Below are 20,765 nucleotides of genomic sequence, written 5' to 3'. Positions count from 1 at the left end.
TTGTTCTGTTAGTACATCTGTGAGCTTGTGTTCTCTTTCTGTTTGTCTGTCTGTTTTCCTTTTCAGGGCTACCTCAAGAAACAATCCAAAGCACACATAGTGGAAAGTCCCAAATATCGCTGAGTAGGGAAATAAATTATCAGAGGCATAACAAGAGAAACCAAGAGACACCATTAAAGGAACATCTCCTGAAATGACAGACCCTAGACAAAGAGCCTCCTTCAATAGAGCAATACGAATAGATGCACAGTGCAAAAGAGCTTTTAAAACTGACAAGAGACAGAAAGCTAGCCAAAATGATGAAGCGAAAGAACTCTCCTCTAAAGAAACTCCAGGAAGAAATCACTGCTACAGAACTGCTCAAAACAGACATAAACAACTTAACTGAACAAGAATTTCGAACAACTGTCATAAAATTAATCGCTGGGCTTGAAAAAACCATCAGAGAAGCTATTGATACACAGACTAGGGACCATCAAAATACCTGTGACAAGTTTAAAAAGGCTATAAATGAGGTGAATAATAAAATGGAGGCTACCACTGCATGGACTGAAGAAGCAGAGAGGAGAATAGGTGAATTAGTAGACACAGTTATAGCAAAAGAGGAAGCTGAGACAAAGAGAGAAACTGGTCCAGGAGCAGGAAATGAGAATTCGAGACCTGAGTGATACAATCAAATGAAACAATATCCATGTCATAGGAATTCCTGAAGAAGAAGAAGAAAGAGAAAAAGGTCCTAAGGAGTGCTAGATCAGATTATAACTGAGAATTTCCCGAATCTGGGGTAAGAGATAGACATTGAAGTTCAAGAAGCACAAAGAACCCCCTTAAGATGTAACTTGAATTGACCTTCAGCATGACATATCATAGTGAAACTGGCAAAATATAAAGATAAAGAGAGAATTCTGAAAGCAGCTAGGGATAAAAGGGCCCGAACATACAAATGGAAACCTATCAGAGGGGTTACAGGCCTATCTACTGAAACTTGGTAGGCCAGGAAGGAATGGAAGGAAATCTTTAATGTGGTGAAAAGAAGAATATGCAACCAAGAATTCTTTATCCAGCAAGCCTGTCATTCAAAATAGAAGGAGAGATAAAGGTTTTCCCAAATAGACAAAAATTGAGAGAATTCATCACCACCAAACCAGCCCTACAAGAAATCCTAAGAGGGATTCAATGAGGAAAATGTAGCAAGGAATGTAAGGTACCAGAGACATCACTACAAACATGCACTCTACAGGGAACACAATGAATCTAAACCCACATTTTTCAGTAATAACACTGAATGTAAATGGACTGAATGCTCCAACCAAATGACACAGGATAGCAGAATGGATTAAAAAAAAAAAATCCAACTATTTGATGTCTACAAGAGACTCACCTTAGACCTGAAGACACCTTCAGATTGAAAGTAAGGGGATGGAGAAATATCTACCATGCAACTGGACGCCAAAAGGAAGCCAGAGTAGCCATACTTATATCAGACAAACTGGACTTTAAAATAAAGGCAGTAACAAAAGATGAAGAAGGACATTATTTAATAATTACAGAGTCTCTCCATTAGGAAGAGCTAACAATTATAAACGTTTATGCGCTGAATTCGGGAGTTTCCAAATACATAAAACAACTAATTACAAACAGAAGTAATCTTATTGATAAGAATTTGCTAACTGCAGGGGACTTTAATATCCCACTTACAACAATGGATCGGTCAACCAGACAAAAAAATCACTAAAGAAATAATGGACCTGAATGGCACACTGGAGCAGATGGAATTGATAGATATATTTAGAACTCTGCATCCTGATGCTAGGGAATTCACTTTCTTCTCGAGTACACATGGCACATTATCCAAGACATATCACATACTGGGGCATAAAGCAGCCCTCCATTAATACAAAAGAATTGAGATCATACCCTGCACACTTTCAGATCACAATGCTATGAAACTTGAAATCAACCACAGGAAGAACTCTGGAAAACCTCCAAAAATGTGGAGGTTAAAAACTACCCTACTGAAGAATGATTGGGCAACCAGGCAATTATAGAGAAAATTTAAAAATATATGGAAACAAATGAAAATGAATATGCAACAATCCAAACTCTCTGGGACGCAGCAATGGCAGTCCTAAGAGGAAAGTTCATTGCAATCCAGGCCTATTTCAACAAACTAGAAAAAGCGCAAACTCAAAACCTAACAGAGCACCTAAGGAAACTAGAAAGGGAGCAGCAAGAGCACCCCAAACCCAGCAAAAGAAGAAAAATAATAAAGATCAGGGAAGAATTAAACAAGATAGAATCCACAAAAACAACTGAACAGATCAATGAATCCAAGAGTTGATTTTTAAAAAAAATAAACAAAATTGATAAACCTCTAGCTAGGCCTCTCAGAAAGAAAAGAGAGAACACTCAAATAGACAAAATCATGAAGGAAAATGGATTACAACAGATCCCTCAGAAATACAAGCAACCACCAGAGATTACTATGAAAAATTATATGCCAACAAATTGGACAATCTAGAAGAAATGGACAAATTCCTAAATGCACATGCACTACCAAAATTCAAACAAAAACAGATAGAAAGTATTAACAAACCCATAACTAGTGAAGAAATCAAATCAGTTATCAAAAATCTCCCAATGAGTAAAAGCCTGGGGCTGGATGGATTCCCAAGGGAATTCTACCAGACATTTAAAGTAGAGTTAACACCAATTCTTCTCAAGTTATTCCAAAAAATATAAATGGAAGGAAGACTTCCAGACTCATTCCACAAAGCACATATCACTTTGATTCCTAAGCCAGACAGAGACCCCAAAAAAAGAGAACTACAGACCAATATCCTTCATGAATATTGATGCAAAAATACTCAACAAGATACTAGCAAATCAAAATCAACAGCATATAAAAAGAATTATCCATCTTGATCAAGTGGGATTCATTCCTGGGTTACAAGGCTGGTTCAATATTTGCAAATCCATCAATGCGACCCATCACATTAACAAAAGGAAAGATAAAAACCATATGATCCTGTCGATAGATGCAGAAAAAGCATTTGACAAAGTACAACATCCCTTCTTAATAAAAACCTTCGAGATAGAAGGAACTTACTTAAACATCATAAAAGCCATTTATGAAGCCCACAGCCAATGTTATCCTCAATGGGGAAAAACTGAGAGCTTTCCCCCTGAAATCAGGGACACAACAGGGATGTCCACTCTCACCATTGTTGTTTAACATAGTGTTGTAAGTCCTAGCATCAGCAATCAGACAACAAAAGGAAATAAAAGGCATCAGAATCGGCAAAGAAGAAGTCAAACTTTCACTTTTCGCAGATGACATAATGCTCTACATGGAAAACCCGATCAATTCCACCAGAAGCCTTCAAGAACTAATCAGTGAATTCAGTAGTTTCAGGGTACAAAATCAATGTACAGAAATCAGTTGCATTCTTATACACCAAAAATGAAGCAACAGAAAGAGAAATCAAAAAACAGGTCCCATTCACAATTGCACGAAAAATCATAAAATACCTAGGAATAAACCTAACCAAGGATGTAAAAGACCTATATGCTGAAAACTACAGAAGACTTATGAAGGAAATTGAAGACACCAAGAAATGGAAAAACATTCCATGCTCATGGATTGGAAGAATAAACATCGTGAAAAATCTTCATTACCCAAAGCAATCTACACATTCAACGCAATCCACAACAAAGTTGCACCTGCATTCTTCTCAAAGCTAGAACAAACTATCTTAAAATTCATATGGAACCACAAAAGATCATGAAGAGCCAAAGTAATATTGAAGAAGAAAACCAAAACAGGAGGCATCACAATCCCAGACTTTAGCCTCTACTACAAAGCTGTCATCATCAAGACAGTACGGTATTGGCACAAAAACAGACACATAGACCAATGGAATAGAATAGAAAACCCAGAGCTGGACCCACAAGTGTATGGCCAGTTAATCTTTGACAAAACAGGAAAGAGTATCCAGTGGAAAAAAGACAGTCTCTTCAACAGGTGGTATTGGGAGAGCTGGACAGCAACATGTAGAAGAATGAAATTAGGCCACTTTCTTACACCATACACAAAAATAAACTCCAAAGGGAGGAAGGACCTGAATGTGAGACAGGAAACCATAAAAACCCCAGAGGAGAAAGAAGGAAATAGCCTCCTAAACCTCAATCACAGCAATTTCCTCCTGGACACATCTCCAGAGGCAAGGGAATCAAGAACAAAAATGAACTACTGGGACCTCATCAAGATAAAAAAAAAAACTTCTGCACTGGAAAGGAAACAATCAAGAAAATGAGCAGGCAACTGACAGAATGGGAAAAGATAGTGGCAAATGACATATCAGATAAAGGGCTAGTATCTAAAATTTATAAGGAACTCACTAAACTCCATACCCAAAAAACGAATAATCCAGTGAAGAAATGGGCAGAAGACATAAACAGACACTTCTCCAAAGAGGACATCCAGATGGCCTACAGGCACATGAAATGATGCTCAGCATTACTCATCATCAGGGAAATACAAATCAAAACCACATTGAGATACCACCTCATGCCAGTCAGAGTGGCTAAAATGAACACATCAAGAGACTATAGATGCTGATGAGGTTGTGGAGAGACAGGCACCTCCTACACTGTTGGTGGGGATATAAACTGGTACAGCCACTTTGGAAAACAGTATGGAGGTTCCTCAAAAAACTATCAATAGATGTCCCCTATGACCCAGCAATAGCACTACTAGGGATTTACCCAAGGGATACAGAAATGCTGCTGCATAGGGGCACATGTACCCCAATGTTTATAGCAGCACTTTCTACAATAGCCAAATCATGGAAAGAGCCTAAATGTCCATCACCCGATAAATGGATCAAGAAGATATGATATATATATACATCACACACCCATACAATGAAGTACTACATGGCAATGAGAAATAAATCTGGCCATTTGTAGCAAAATGGATGGACCTCGAGGGTGTCATGCTGAGTGAAATAAGTCAGGCGGAGAAGGACAGATACCATATGTTTGCACTCATAGGTCTAACAAGAGAAACCTAACAGAGGACCATAGGGAGGGGAAGGGGGAAAGAGAGCTGGGGAGGGCGAGGGACACAAATCATGAGAGACTATTGAATACTGAAAATGAACTGAGGACTGAAGAGGGAGGGAGAAGAAGGGAAGGGGGTGGTGGTCATGGAGAGGGGCACTTGTGTGGATAGGCACTGGGTGTTATATGGAAACCAATTTGACAATAAACTATTACAAATTTTTAAAAAAATTATAAAAAAAGAGTCCAGGGTGTGGAATTAGAAGCATCAAGCTGTTAAGATGCTGAGATTTTTATACCATGTAAGGAGGTTTCTCTCATACCTCTCTCCTTCCTGCCCCTCCTTCCCTACCTCCCACTCTTGCCCTGGGTGTGTGTGTGTGTGTGTGTGTGTGTGTGTGTGTTGCATCATGAATGCCCATCATGGACTATATGTACCCATGTTTTAACTTTGAAAGTTGAAATTGTTAGAGGTGCATATTGCTGTCATAGCAAAATACCACAAACTGGGCACCTTAAACAACAGATTTTATTTTCTCATAGTTCCAGAATGCTGGAATTCCAAGATCAAGATGTTGGCAGGACTGCTTTCCTCTGAGGCATCTCTCATTGGCTTGCAGATGGATGATTTGTTGCTGCCTCTTCACATGGTTTTCCTTCCATTCCTGCTACCCCTCATGTCACTGCCTCTTTTTATGAGGACACTGGGCAGGGTGGATTAGGCCCCACCCAAACACCCTCATCTTAACTTAATCGCCTCCTTAGAAACCTTCTCTCTAAATACCATTATACTCTGAGGTACTGGGACTTAGGATTTCAAAGTATAAATTATGCAAGGATATGATTCGGCCCACAACAGGGTATTAGGGGACAAAGCTGTCACAGATGGTAATGACAGTTATATGCCGCACAACTCCAGGATGTGTCACCCATATCACAATTGTAAATTTTTGTATTTTTTATGGAAAATTTTCTTGCAGAAAGCTTTTTAATTGAAAACTTACTGGAAGAAGATTTATCTTTTTCTGACTTTCACAAAGGACCTCTTGGGCTAGCAGTGTTGTTCTGTGTTGGGAAAGCCTTTCTGGCCCCTGTTTGGCCCTCCCTCCACTCCTTCCTTGAAGAATGATTTATTTTGAATGATGAATATAGAATAAGCTCCATGAAGGTCCTATGTCTGCACTCTCATAACGGAAGCCATGTGAGGTAGGATTAAACAGGCAACTTCTAGAATAACATGACCTGTACTAAAAGACCAGTCCAACAACTGTACGACCATAGGCCTTATTTAACACGTGTGTGCATAAGATTCCTCGTGCATAAAAGTGAAAAATGGCCCTACTTCTTCGAGTTAGTGTAAGAATCCAGTAAGATTACACCTTTGTACAAAGTGCAAGTGATTTATGAGAAGTGCTCCATGATTACAAATGCTCTGCAGTATCAGGACAAGAAGCCTCACAAAGTTTGGAGATTGAGAATCAAGTAAGATACTGGAGTGCCTGGCATGTGGGAGAAGCTTAATAAAAGTAAGTTCCCTTTTCCATTAGTTCTGGGTCACAACTGCCCCTGATGGTGACAAGTCACCCAGAATGCTCCCTGCAGTTTCTACCGCCAGATAAAAAGTTTCCTCTGAGGGGAAAAAAAAATCTCCAAACTTTGTGAGGCTTTTTGTCCTGATACTGCAGATGGTGGCAACGATCCCTCTGGAAGAAACCTTGCAGCTTGGTCTCTGTTGTACTCAATTCTAATATCATAAATTATAAAGTATCACAGGAAATGCTTGACACTGTTCAAAGAAGACAGGCCATTTACTGTCCGTTTTGGCTAGGCATGTATAACATTGGTTTCAAAGTAACATTTTTTTCAGCTACAGTTTTAGTGAATTTATCTGCCACATTACAAAGTAATTCTGAAGGAATTGAGGGATTAGAAAGTAGAGTCGGGGCGCCTGGGTAGCTCAGTCGGTTTAGCCTCTGACTTCGGCTCAGGTCAGATCTCATGTTCGTGGGTTCAAACCCCACGTCAGGCTCTGTGCTGACAGCTAGCTCAGGGCCCAGAGCCTGCTTCTGGTTCTGTGTCCCCTTCTCTCTCTGCCCTTCCCCCTCTCATGCTCTATCTCTCTTTGTATCAAAAATAAATAAAACATTAAAAAAATTAAAAAAAAAAAAAAAGAAAGTAGAGTCAGTAACTGTTTCTTCAGAAGAACACCACAATAACCTACAAAGGAGTGAAAGACAGAAACGTGAATTTCATATTTAATACACAGCCAATAGTTTATTTTAAAAGAAACAACCCTATTCACCTACTAATCATTCTCCTTGAATTTGACTATTTTTTTTAAAAAATCAACATATTCTTGATTGCCTAAATTGAAGTAAATCATGCCATGATCCTGAGAACTTGGCAAGAACAGCAATGATTTTACATCTGGTATCACACACCAGCTGCATGTTGAGGGAATGAAAAGCTTTTCTATTTCTTTACCTTGCTTCATTAGTGAGTATGTGGTGATGCATGCATTACCGCATGTATGCAGGCTTAGCTCCCCATATGGACAGGCATCTAGCAAAGTCACAAAACCCAGGCATCATTTGCTGTGATGCTAAATTTTCAAAAATAAAAAGATATTTTTACTGAAATATTTTTATCTACAAATAAACATGATTTTTATCAATATGGCCATATACTTAATGGATATTGGTAGAACCTGTTGCAAAAGTCTCTAATGGAGAAATAACTTTAGCTGTCACAGCTGAACATATGTACAGTATGGTACCCATCTTCAAATCATCATATAGCAAAAAACAATAATTTTCTTGCCAAATCTACGTCCAACACATTTTCTACTTAGTTCTTGACAAACTATACTACTTACTGGAAAAATATCTGCACTGTGAGCTCTGTGGTTATCTAATTAAAGAAATCTTTATATGTCCTTATCCTCTTCACCGTTACTTGCCTTATGTTTGCATATTGTAAGTTTAACAAATACCCCTTATTAGTTATCTATTGCTGTGCAACAAATTGCCCCCAAACTTAAAGGCTTAAAATGACAATAATAGTTTATTGTCTTGAGATTTCTTTGGGTCAGGAAATTAAGAGTGGATTTGCTGGGTAGTTATGGCTCAGAGTTTCTCATGAGGTTACAATTCAGGGGCCAGAACTGCATTTGTCCTAAGTTTGACTGTGGCTAATGGACCCACTTCCAAGATGGCTCATGCAGGTGACTGGCAAGTTGTCACTGACTCTTTTTGGCAAGAGGCTATCAATCTTTTCAATGTGGAACTCTCTAGAAAGTTCTTAAATGGCCTCATGACATGGCAGTTGACTTTGCCCAGAGTAGCTGATCCAAGAGAACACGGCAGGAGGGGCTCTGTCTTTTACACCCTAGCCATAAAAGTCACAATGCTGGCCCTTCCACCAGTCTATCTGTCAGACAAACCAAACCGAGAAGGGGACTACACAGGGTCCTGAATATCAAAGGTAACAACCCTTGAGGGACATCTTGAAGGCTGGCTACCATACTCGTAAATAAATTTTATTCAAATTTCTAAGTTTTCATTGTACATATACTTTTATTTGGTTGAAATCTTATTTTGCACATGTCCACTTTTCTCTCTTGGCAGAACATTAAAATAGCAGCATAAAAGGAAAAATAAAGGTTCCCAACTATAATAACAATTTAAAAATTATAAGCAGTTCCATATTTAAATTTAAAAAAACTGAGAGGTGCCTGGGTGGCTCATTCAGTTAAGCATCCAACCTCAGCTCACGTCATGATCTCATGGTTCATGGGTTCGAGCCCCGCATCAGGCTCTGTGCAGACAGCTTAGAGCCTGGAGCCTGCTTCAGATTCTGTGTCTCTCCCTCTCTCTGTCCCTCACCTATTTACCTTCTGTCTCTCTCAAAAATAATAACACTTTTAAGAAATTTTAAGAAAAACGAAAAAAATTGATCTAATCTAACAGCAAAGCTATTTGTAATGCTTTGAAATCATTTACCTAATAATAAAACAAAAATCACTTTAAGTCATTGGTTAAAATTATAGATCAGGAAATTATTTGGAGAGTTTTTTGTTTTATTCGATATTCTGATATAATGCCAATCATTAATCTCAAACTAAAGTATTTTTTAAAAAATAAGATAAAGCTTCAGCATATGTTTTATCTTCTGAAAGTTTTTATTTAATTAATGATATGCTGAGGGAAGAGGCTTATTTGTTTGGGTTTTTAAAGCAATGAAAAGGAAATATTCATGCAGAACTTACCGCTAAGTTACTTGCAGAATCTTTAACTTTGACCTTATTGATTCAACAAATATGAGCATCTTTTGCTTTGAGATACTCTAAGGATATACAGAAATCTAAGCCAAAGCCATTGCCCTCAAGGAGTTATACCTTGTTAGGTTGACAAGGCAGGTTAACACATAGTTTAATGCTAAACATTGTACAGTAATTTTCATAAGAGAGAGGGAATGTGCAGTATGAGTTAGAAGAGGTGGAAATCAATTCTAATTGGCAAACCCAGCAAAGCATACGGAATACTAGCTTTTAAGGCAACTCTTGAAGGATGAGCAGCTTTTAACAGTGGGAGATAGTAGAGTGGTTACTACAATGTAAGGAGAAGCAAAATCAAAGTGTAAAAGAGGAAATCATGATGTTACTAATACACACCACACCCTCCCCTCTATAGGCATATTCTCCCAATATTCCATATTCCCACATTCTCCATATTTCAACTTGAGAAACAAAGTAGATTCTTTTGCTCTAATGACTATGTCCTACTCCTCTTCTATCCTTCAACCAGTACAACATTGCCATTACCTTCCACTGGCCTTTTGAGTCATTTTCTGAGTCATTTTCCTGACATTCCATCAGCGCTATATTTTACACTCCATAGTTTCAGTAAGTTCTTTTTTTGTTTGTTCCAATTAACCAGTGAAAGTTTCTATATAAAATTTAAAATTTAAACCACTCTGCTACAGCTATTGTGTCGGATTGTATTTTCCAACAAGATCACAAAAATAGCCTGAGCTGAGACCTCAGCCTTAGCCACCATCTGAATGCCACCAAAAGACTGATCTCTAATAGGAACTGCCTCGCTGAGCCCCGTCCACACCAGATAGTAATGAATGGGTCATTGTTGTTTCATACCATTAAGGCTTCGAGTAGTCTGTTTCAGAACAGTAACTACTGAGGAAAGATTCTGATAGCCAGAAGTGGGGCACTGCCATAATAAAATTCTAAGACATGGAACATTATCTGTAGGACCAGGTTGTGAGCAGAAAGTGAGATGAAATTGAGGAGACTGTTAGTGGAAACCTAAAGAGCCTCCACAGAAGCATTACAGAAGCCTAGAGGGCTTCCTGGAGGCTGTCAGCGAGGGTTCAGGCAAAGTAAGAAAAATGTCATTGGAAGCAGTAAGAAAAGCCTCCTTTGTTAAGTAGAGGCCCGAAGTATGACAACACTGTTGCCCATGGTCATGTGAAAAATGAGAAATGTACCTAGCTAAGTCATTTTCCTGATCTAGCTAAGGAGATTTTCGGGAAGAATAATAAAATCGCCCACTGTCTATGACAAAATGTAAAAGAAAGCTAAGCTAAAGAACGAACTGTTAAACAGAGGAGCCAAGACTTTCTGGGCTTGAAAATGAAACTACTTCATACTCTCAGCCTATCTAGACAGCAGATGATTCTAAAATTAAAAGTAGTTTCAAAAAAAAGTGGCTGGAGGGGCATACCTGGGTTGCTCAGTCATTTAAGTTTCTAGATTCTTGATTTCAACTCAAGTCATGATCTCATGGTTTGTGAGATCGAGCACTGCCTGTAAGCTCTGTGCTGATAGAGCAGAGCCTGCTTGGAATTCTCTCTCTCTCTTCTGCGCTCTCTGTCTCAAAAATAAATAAACAAAAAAGTTGTTTCTGGGTGGAAATGAAATCTATGCACCATCAGAAAAACAGGGTCTAAAAATGAAACAGGGCATGATGATAAATTCTTTAGTAAGATTTTAGAAAGATTTAATGCAGTACCTCACATAGCCTTCCAATCAAACCAGAAGCTTTTTAAGGATCTTCTCAGTAAAATAACAGGCTTTTAAAAATCTTAAGGATGGTCGTCCCACAGCAGTGTCATGAGGCCAAGGTAGAGAAGTGCTTAGCTTAAAGAAATAAGATTATAAAGTGATACATTTATTTTATAATGTCTAGTTATTTATTTTGAGAGAAAAAGAGATAGAGACCAAACAGGGCAGGAGCAGACAGGGAGAGAGAGAGAGAGGATCCCAAGCAGGCTCCGAGCTGTCAGCGCAGAGCCCAACACGGGACTTGAACTCACAAACTATGATATCATGACCTGAGTCAAAACCAAGAGTCAGATGCTTAACTGACTGAGCCATGCAGGTGCCCCCAAAGTGATACATTTAAATTCACACAAATACGTAATTTTTTAAAGAGAGTTATTCTGATGGAAACACAACCAATCTGCACTAAAAATGACAAATACCAAATATTAAATAAAAACAGGACTTTGAATCTCTACTATATTACAGGCAAAAAGCAGTCTGAGAAAGCTACTTCATTGCAAACTCAGGATTTCTTTTTGAGAAAAAGACAAGGGTGACTTTGAAGACAGAACCAAAGGCCCAGGGGGTAGAGCCAATAGCCATGACAAATACCACCAAGCAGGTGGACTGAGCCCTAAGCCAAGCTCTAGAAATGTAATTAGGGGAAAAGGATTACCCACGCTCATTTAACAGTCCAGACGTGAGCATGTCAAGGCTGTTGAAGTGGCTCTGCTTACAAGGTTATCCAGGGTTACTATCTTTTCATGCGGTTCCGCTTCCAGAAACATACGTTTATCTGCATTGATAGAGTCAACACCACTATATTTACATTGTCACTTGCAGGAAGGGTGAGACACAGCAGAATGGATGACAAAGAACTTCCTTATTAAAACAGACTCCAGAACCCCCACCCATTATTTCTGCTGTCATGCGATTGGCCAAAACTTAGAGTCACCCTAGCTACAAGGAAGCCTAGGAAATGTAAACTGTAGTTGAGCAGTTATATACTAAATTTTGGCACAAAGATTCTAAAAATGCCCTGTGATCCCTGCTTCTTGGTATTCACACCCTTGTATATAATCTCTTCCTCTTGAGTGTGGGTGGGACCTGAAACTTGCTTCTAACCAAAGGAATATAGTAAAAATAATGGGATGCACACAACCACATTATTTAAACCCATTAGGGCTATTCTGATAGAAGATTCTTTCCCTTGCTGTCTTCCAAGATGCAAGCTGCCATGTTGTGAACTGCCATATAGAGAGGGCCACACAACAAGGAAGTGAGGGCAGTGCCTGTTCAACAGTCAGCATGGAAATGAATGCTGCCAACAACCCCAAAATCCTACAGGTCAAAAGACAGAGAGAGTAATTCCAACCTTCAACAAGAGAGTAACAAAACATTGGTACCCGATGGCAAACTTAAGGCAGTTAGTAAAAAAAGAATCACAGGGAACCAGCCACTCAGTCTTTCTGGTCAGTCCAAGTCATAGAGGTCAAATTACAATTAGCAGGTGAGCATAAAAAAGCTATACTATGAGTCAGATGCTAAAAAATGCCAGAGTAACTTCTTGTGATGTGACCATGGCACAGTACAGATAAACCCACAAATCTGACTCCTTGGAACAATGACTGGATAAACAAAGTGAACCTTTTTCTCAGTGACTCTCTTCTGTTTGCCAGGTAAGCTGACCTACCTCTTTCTTTTCTGGATATTCTTGTAATCCAAACATGCCAGGTGAAACCACAAGGCAGTTATACAAACTGTATGGATTACACAGCATAGAGTGACCACATATAACCTGACAACATTGACTTTCATGTGGATTTAATATATTTGTATATTTATTATGAAATTTATCTGACTCATGTGTTCTGAGGAAAAGGTACCTTTGTAGTAGTTCACAAAGAACTCTAGAGAGGGTTTGAGCAATTGAATAATAACATTTTCTAAAATGCATTCAGAATTTATCAAGTAGACACACTCTATCCAACAAAAAAGTGTACTTAACAACATTAAGAGAGGGAATAAAGAAAAACTTTTTGGGACGTGCCCCAATTGGACATTATCTTGCTTTCTAACTTTCAATGATATACTTTCTCATCAATCCTCAGACTCAACTTGGGATTCTGCTCTGGTCCAGTGTCTTAAATCCCCTCCTGAAGAATTTCCATCTATCCCCAAATATGAAAAGCCCACACTGCTGTCCTTTCTTGTGCCCTGTGAACTCTGATGCTTCCAGTTTCAGCCTGATTTTAATGGTCATTTTTCTCTGCTCCAGTTTCTGCTTTCCCTGAAAAGAAGGGCAGTGGACTTTGATCCCATGAGCACAAGGAAGAAAGTAGGTGCCGTGATTCCATATCAATTTTTCTACAAATAATAGCTGCAATACATTTCCTCCTGAATTCTCTAAAGGCATACGCACCACCTCCAACACCAAGTATATTAGTTCCCTAGGGTTTCCAAGACAAATTTACCACAAACTTGGATGACTTAATGCAACAGAAACTGTCTCACAATTCTGGAGGCTAAAAGAAATTAAGGTGGCAGCATGACCATGCTCTGAAATTTCTGGGGGAGGATGCTTCCTTGCATTTTCCTAGAAATCATTCTGATTTCTGTCTCTATAATCACATGGCATTCTTCTGTGTCTGTGTCCTAATTTCCCACTTCTTATAAGGACATCGATCATTTGATTAGGGCCCATTGTAATCCAGTATGACCTCATCTTAACTTGATCACATGTGCAAAGATTCTACTTCTAAAACAAGTCACATTTATGGATCCTAGGGGGAAGTATGTGAACATTTTTGTGGGGCTACATTTCAACCCATAACATCATCAAGGACTGATCTGCTTACCTACACAATATAATCTAGTTTACCTGAGGAGAGTATATCCCTGCTATCAATACGACTTAGACCTAACACCCAGCTAAATTATAACTCCAATTAATGGTGCTATAAAATTTACACTTTTTATAGACCTTGAAATGTTTTTTGTCTGTTTTTAACTGTCTAGCTCTCTGGAGCTGTTGAGTTTGCAACCTCTTGGACAGAGTCCAGTTTATAGGCCTGGAACCAACCACATTTTTAAAGTGGCTATATATACATCTGAAATACCCTCTGTTGTATTGTTCTTAAATTTTAACTCTCAAAGAATAAATTTTGTTTCAAACTTCTAAAGGAAGTCACCTCATAATAACTGCCACATACCAACAACATGAGCCTTGTGTTGCCTTCTAAACTAATATATAATGGCTCAGTGGTAGAAGTTAATAGAGATGTAGATTATACTAATTATGAAACAAATTTCTAACCATTAAAATAATCTGTGATGGGTTCCTGGGTGGTCAGTCGGTTAAGCATCTGACTGTTGGTTTTGGCTCAGGTCATGATCTCATGGTTCATGAGTTCAAGCCCCACATTAGGCTCTGCTCTAATAGTGTAAAGTCTCACTGGGATTCTTTTTCTCTTTCCCTTTCTTCTTGCCTCTCTCTCTGTTAAAAAAAAATTATTTAAAAAAAGTAATCTGAAAATGTATTAGAGACTGGTCTACAGCAGTGAGTAGTTTGCCCCATAGGTGTTTAGTTGGAGGATCAACAATGCTGTAGATTAAAGAGTGCACAATGGGCAGCATATAGCAAATACTCAATAAAAAATAGCTGAAGCAGTGACAAAGAGAAGGTTCACCTGAGGTCTCATTCAAAGCTGAGATTCTGTAATTTTACCAAGGGTCTATTTAGAAGAAAGGTACAGTTATATGTCTCAAATAAATGCCTATGCGAGGTATCCATTATCGTTCCCAATTCACAAGTGAAGAAACAAAGGCTCAGCCAGTTTATGTGATCTATGCAAGGTCAAACAGCTAATAAAATACAAAACTGAGACTCAATCCAAATTTGACTAGCTCTAAAGTCATTTTTACCACTCGTTACATTATTTCAAAAAACAAAAGAGCTGATTACCCTTCTGAGACATAATACTAAATGGATAATAAATTTCAAGTAAGGCAGAGCCACAGATGTCATCAAAGATACATATTTCCATTTTCCACTAAAATCAAGGAGGTACTATTGCTCCTCCTTGAAGAGGTTGCATGAAGGAAAGACACCACATGGCTAGATCAGAAGGGAATTTTGCCTTTGCTGAGCTCCATCCTTCAGAACAAAACCCAAGAAAAAAATCTCACTGAGGCTTCCAGTGACCACTTTGAAAGGAAGTTTGGAACTATAGACCAGAGATTACTGGTAGGAGAATTTGCAAACTTTGGAACCTTCTCTGGTGTATTTATCTCATTAAAGTCTTTTTTCCAAAATGATTACTTGAAAACTCATAAGAGAAAAGGACCTGGGTGCCTATCTTCAGGCATTATAAAGAAAGGGGAGCTATGTGTTGTGTTTTGTTTTGTTTTGTTTTTTACCAACCACTCCACATGGAGAGAACAGACAACCTTTCATCACCCAGTTGGCAGTGGAAGGTTCTAAAAGAAAAGTTAAGTGTTAAGTTAACAAGTTACCTCAGTGGCCAACTTTTTTGGCAAAATAGAATTGAAACAACCTAGAGCTGGTTGGAGCCTCTCAACAAACAGTAGAACATTGCACTGTCTCCTGTGGGACATAGAGATGACTGACCAAAGGACACACTCCAGCTGCTCTGTAGGAGTGGTTCTCAAAATGTGGTTCCCAGGCCAAAACATTATCATCACTGGGGAGCTCATTTGATGTGCAAATGATGCAGCCCCATTCCTGACCTACTGAACCAAAAACTCTGGGGATGAGGACCAGCCATCTGTATTTTAACAAGCCTCCAGGTGATTACGGTATATGCTAAGTTTGCAAACCATTGCACTAGGGAAGAAAATTTGGCTCATTATGGAATTTCACCTCAGGAGGTACTCTTCTCCTGATGTAAGGTAAAAACAAAAACAAGTTGATTAGAAAGTGTGTGCTGAGAGAGTTACAGAAAATGATTCATTTCCTCAATATTCACCAACAGAAAGTATCACCAAAAAAGAAAGGCAAATAATCCATTGAATGGCCACGAGTCATCACTCTCAATAACATCTATACTCTATGTATATTGCTGCGCAATCCACATTTGTTTGCTAACAGTTTTACTTGTTAACCAAAACTCACTATAAATGATATAAAAATAGGACTTAGAATTAGTGAAACTTACCATATCAGTTAGCAATGAATTTGGCTGAAAACAACATATGCCTAAGATAAACACATATTATTCATTCCAGTCAGGCACATTAAAGAATAAGAAAGGAAATGTTGAAAAAAATCCAGACTCTGGTTATCAGAAAATATAAGGCACTGATGTTTTAAAATGAAAGGTTAACTTTCAAATATATTCATGAACTTGTTTAAAATGTGACAAATACTACTGCTCAATACACTGGTCAACGTTTGTACATTCTAATAAGATGAGGAAATGAAGAAAAAATAGTAGACAAGATCACACCCCAAACCAGCTGAAACCATGATGTTTTGTTTCCCAGATTTTGATACATGAATTTTTTAATTTGAATTTTTCATAACAAATAACCCATGTCCTTATCACTGTATCATATAGAGCCCATTTTCAAACTTTTCCTTTCTTCAGAGATTGAGTACCTTAGAAAAGGAAGAAATATTTTTAAACAAACACTTTTATTGAAGAAAAAGAAATGCAAGGCCTCTCACCATCAGTGGAAGATAAATCCCATGAGGCTGCATAAAGGTAGCTAAGCCATAGATAAAAGCAGACTCCGGCTGCAAAACATTACACAAATGTCAATGATGCTGGATTGATGCCAAAACGCCTCAGCAAGAGGGACTGACAACATGAGTCACAGAGCTGTGCACAGTGAGAGAGAGGGAAGGCAGTCCAGGAATTCAGTCTGCCATAACTATGGTAGGTGACAACAGACATTCTTCATCTTCAAATGTTTAAAATTTTTCTTTAGTACAATAATGGTAACTCAGAGAAGATAATGATGTTGGTGGGAAAGGTGGGGGATGACACCAGAGCAGCAAATGGTTTCAATTTTGTTCATACACTTCTCTTTCCAACCTTGTTGTATTCAGAGACACCTAATTACATCACCATATGTTTCAAAAAGAACATTTTTTCACTGCATCTAAAACAAGCATATGGTGAAATATTTTTTCAGTGTTATCTTTGAAATAAAGTGAAGAAGAATTGACATAGTATATGATACTTCTAATATATAAGAATTTTGAAGACCTTTGAGATCTAACATCAGAATAGACAGATTAATAATTTTCTTGACATATTTTTGCATGTTTGATTAATTAATTGGTATCTTGAGACAATGTCATTTTATATCAAGATTTGAATGTGCATGGGTTAATTTAGTAATGGAGACCATTTTAATTGGATTCAAAATTGGGGTATAAGTCTCTGAGGAGCTTAACTGGTCAGGGTAGTCAAATGCATTAATTAATGCACTTCAGAATATTAACTTATTTTCTGAATGCTTTATGGTCCTCATAAGTTCATAAAGCTTTCCTCTCAGCATCAATTTATGCCCCTACATTTAGGTGTTATAAAATATTAGTGAAATGTAAAATGACCAAAAAAAAGCCAAAAAAATGTTCATCATAGGCCTTCTGTTACTGATTTTTAAATTAGTTTACTAAAAATACACTTGCAACATCTGGAAGAAATTCAACCGTGTGTTTCTTAGATAGCTAAATCTACTTTCTATCAAATAGCAATGCATTAGCCGGCATTATCAAATTAAGCTATTTAAACAATGATTGTTGTCAATATGTTTGGGAAATATATGTGTCAAAATACATGTCAAGTGGTTTGGAAGTTAGAAAACATGAGAATTAGTTGTAACTCTTCCGATCATTTTTGCAACGCTGACCAAGTTACCTTGTTTCTTTGTGTCAGGTCCCTTTATTTGTAAAATGCTGCTGCACTGTGACACTGCCATGGTTCATTAGAATCTGGGTCTGTGAAACCTGCAGAAAGAAGAGATTGGACCTATTTGCTAACTCTGTTGTGCTTATATCAAGATACCTACCAATCACTTAAGGACACCAACTACAAGGTACTGCACACCCTGCAGTTTACAGGTGTGAAGTTTGGAGAAATTCTGTAGCAATGTCAGGCCCAACAATAACCAGAAACCAGCCTTATAGTGCTCCAATACACAGCAGTGGATTCGAATTTATTGTACGAAACCTCCTTAGGTAAGGCAAGTGGTCGAGGAATACCTTCCAGGCAACATGCAAGGAATGCTGAGTGTACCATGATCCTGCTCTATGAGAAAACAAACCATAGTCCTTTATGCACATTATCCTCTGATTTACATTCTTGGGAAAGTAAAGACTCTCCATTGTTATCTAGAACTAGAGGGAGACAAAGCCTCACCAGTATTTGATGTGGCCTATAAGACCCTGCATGGTTTGACCACCGGCTTACTTCTAATATCACCTACCTTGGCTAGTATTGGGGATCCCCCTCACCCTCCATGCTCCAGTCAGAACAGCCATCTTGCCCTCTGCCTCAGAACCTTGGTTTCTAAAGCTTCCTCTACAAGGCTCCATTTGCAGGTTCCAGAGTCTCCCACACAGTCTTGATCTAGTAACTCATTCACATCTATTAAAGTATCACTTTTATAGGGAAACTTTCTATGATCCCCAAGTCTAGATCAGGTATGTTTGTGATGGACTCTAAAGGATACGATCCTTTCCTCGACTTACCTATATTTATAATTATGCATTCATTGATGGGATTATTTCAATAGTGTCTGTCTCTACAACCCAATGGTAACATCTGTGAGAGTGTATAGTTTGAGCCTTCTGCTCACCAGTCCTGTCATTTAAGTTCATAGTAGCCAATATTGGAAACCAAATCTGATTTACAAGAGGGTATAGATAGGGGTTAAAAACTTATGTCTAGCACCATGCTTCCCGGGTTTGAATCCTGACTCTGCCACTTATTACTCTGTGGCCTTGGAAAGGTTCCTTAACCTTTGTGTGCTTCAGCTTTTTCACATGTAAAATGGGGATAATAAGAGAATCTACCTATTGGAACTGTGGAGAGGATTAAATGAGTTTATTCATATAAAACACTTAGTAGTAAAAGAAGAAAGCAAATATTAAGTACCCAATAAATTTAAGCTATTACTATATAAGCAGAAAATAAAATGTATTCGTATTTATTTTAAGGGTTATTAATATGATAGTGAAATATTGTCAAAAGGTAATGGGTAATAGTCTATGATTCTATTCTAAGGGAAAACTACAGGAATAGAAGACAAATTAGGGCTTGGGAGTAGATGAGGAGTAACTACAAAGAAGTATTAGGAGGAATCTGAGGCATGATGGAACTGCTTTATAGCATGACTGCGGGGGTGAGTACATACTTCATACATCAAAATCCATAGAAATGTCTACTATGAAGAGTGAATTTGTTGCATATAAATTTAAAAAATGTAGAGCAACTTGACAGCTCATATATATGATCACTGTAGTATTAGAAAGCCAGGCCTAGACACTGAACAGAAATTTCTAAAAAGCAAGTCCACATCAAGAATCACAACCCAAATTAGTTTCATGGGGACAAGGCCCCATGACTGCTGGATGCTGGACACCAGAGAACACACCACCGCCATTAAGTAGAGCAGAGAATTTGCTAAGCTCCACTGGATCTCATTGCCCTGCTGTCCCTAACTGCCCTTGAAGACTGGATACTAAAACTTCCATGGCAACCACCAGCCAGCTGAGAGGATTTTCTCCCCTTACTTCCTGGACCACTAGCTACTGACTGTAAGTCAAGGTTGGTGCAAAAATATTAGCAAGCCTAGATCACATAGACATATCTTAACTGCAAGGGAGGCTGGATACATTGAGTGTCAGTTTCAGTTTTATAATTACAGGCAAATGCTGCCCCCAACAATATTAATAAGGTAGAAAATTACCCTATCAGAGGGAAGGGTTCAGATGCTGGGAATCTAAAATAAAAACTAATACAAAAGAAACATGTCAATGATAGTTTTCAATAAACACTTGATGATCAGATTTACAACACAGATGTGAAAGTAGGCCTTTCAGAAAAGCAGTTCTTGGGGTGCCTGGGTGGCTCAGTTGGTTAAGCATCTGGCTTTGGCTTAGTCATGATCTCACAGTTCGTGGGTTTGAGCCCCACATCGGGCTCTGTGCTGACAGCTCAGAGCCTGGAGCCTGCTTTGGATCCTGTATCTCCCTTTCTCTCTGACCGCCCCCTGCTCATGCTGCCTCTCTGTGTCTCTCAAAAGTAAATAATAATAGATAGAACTGTCTCTGGGGATGAGGTACAGAACGCTTGGCTGCGCGTGGAGACAGAAACCCACTCCATAGATAACTGCTGGGCAGCCGGAATCCCGAACCGGGGTGGCGCGACAGAAGGAACAGCCCCCAGCCCTAAGCCATCTCCGCCGGGGAATCAGGCCCCTGTGGCTGTGAGAAGCGGCTGCGCTGGGGAGGCGCACTCTGCGGCGGGAAGCGGCCCGAGCGGCGACTGCGCCGGGTGCGAGCAATTCGAACCTGGTTTTGGGAACGGGACCACGGACCACATTTCCACGGCACATCCCGCCCCCTGCACTGCACGGACTGAGCGAATCCCGGGTCCCCACAGGGAAG

The 20,765-nt window shown here is 38.8% G+C and overlaps 1 long non-coding RNA gene across 5 annotated transcripts in view; it reads right to left on the bottom strand.

Moving 5' to 3' along the window:
- The window catches only part of LOC115294635, a 108,129-nt gene that overhangs the window by 31,927 nt on the left and 55,437 nt on the right, over positions 1–20,765 (bottom strand). For 3 of the 5 annotated variants that reach the window (XR_003910012.1, XR_003910015.1, XR_003910014.1), the window contains exons 4-6: positions 18,013–18,101; positions 16,812–16,880; positions 7,505–7,666 (exon numbers count right to left, since the gene is read on the bottom strand). This is a non-coding gene — a long non-coding RNA (uncharacterized LOC115294635). Of the gene's footprint in view, positions 1–7,504; positions 7,667–16,674; positions 16,743–16,811; positions 16,881–18,012; positions 18,102–20,765 lie in introns of those variants that run through there. The other 2 variants (XR_003910016.1, XR_003910013.1) reach the window with 2 other exon arrangements.

This window comes from Suricata suricatta, chromosome 6 (genome assembly GCF_006229205.1).
Source record: "Suricata suricatta isolate VVHF042 chromosome 6, meerkat_22Aug2017_6uvM2_HiC, whole genome shotgun sequence".
Taxonomy (NCBI): domain Eukaryota; kingdom Metazoa; phylum Chordata; class Mammalia; order Carnivora; family Herpestidae; genus Suricata; species Suricata suricatta.
This window is presented reverse-complemented; position numbering and strand designations above follow the sequence as displayed.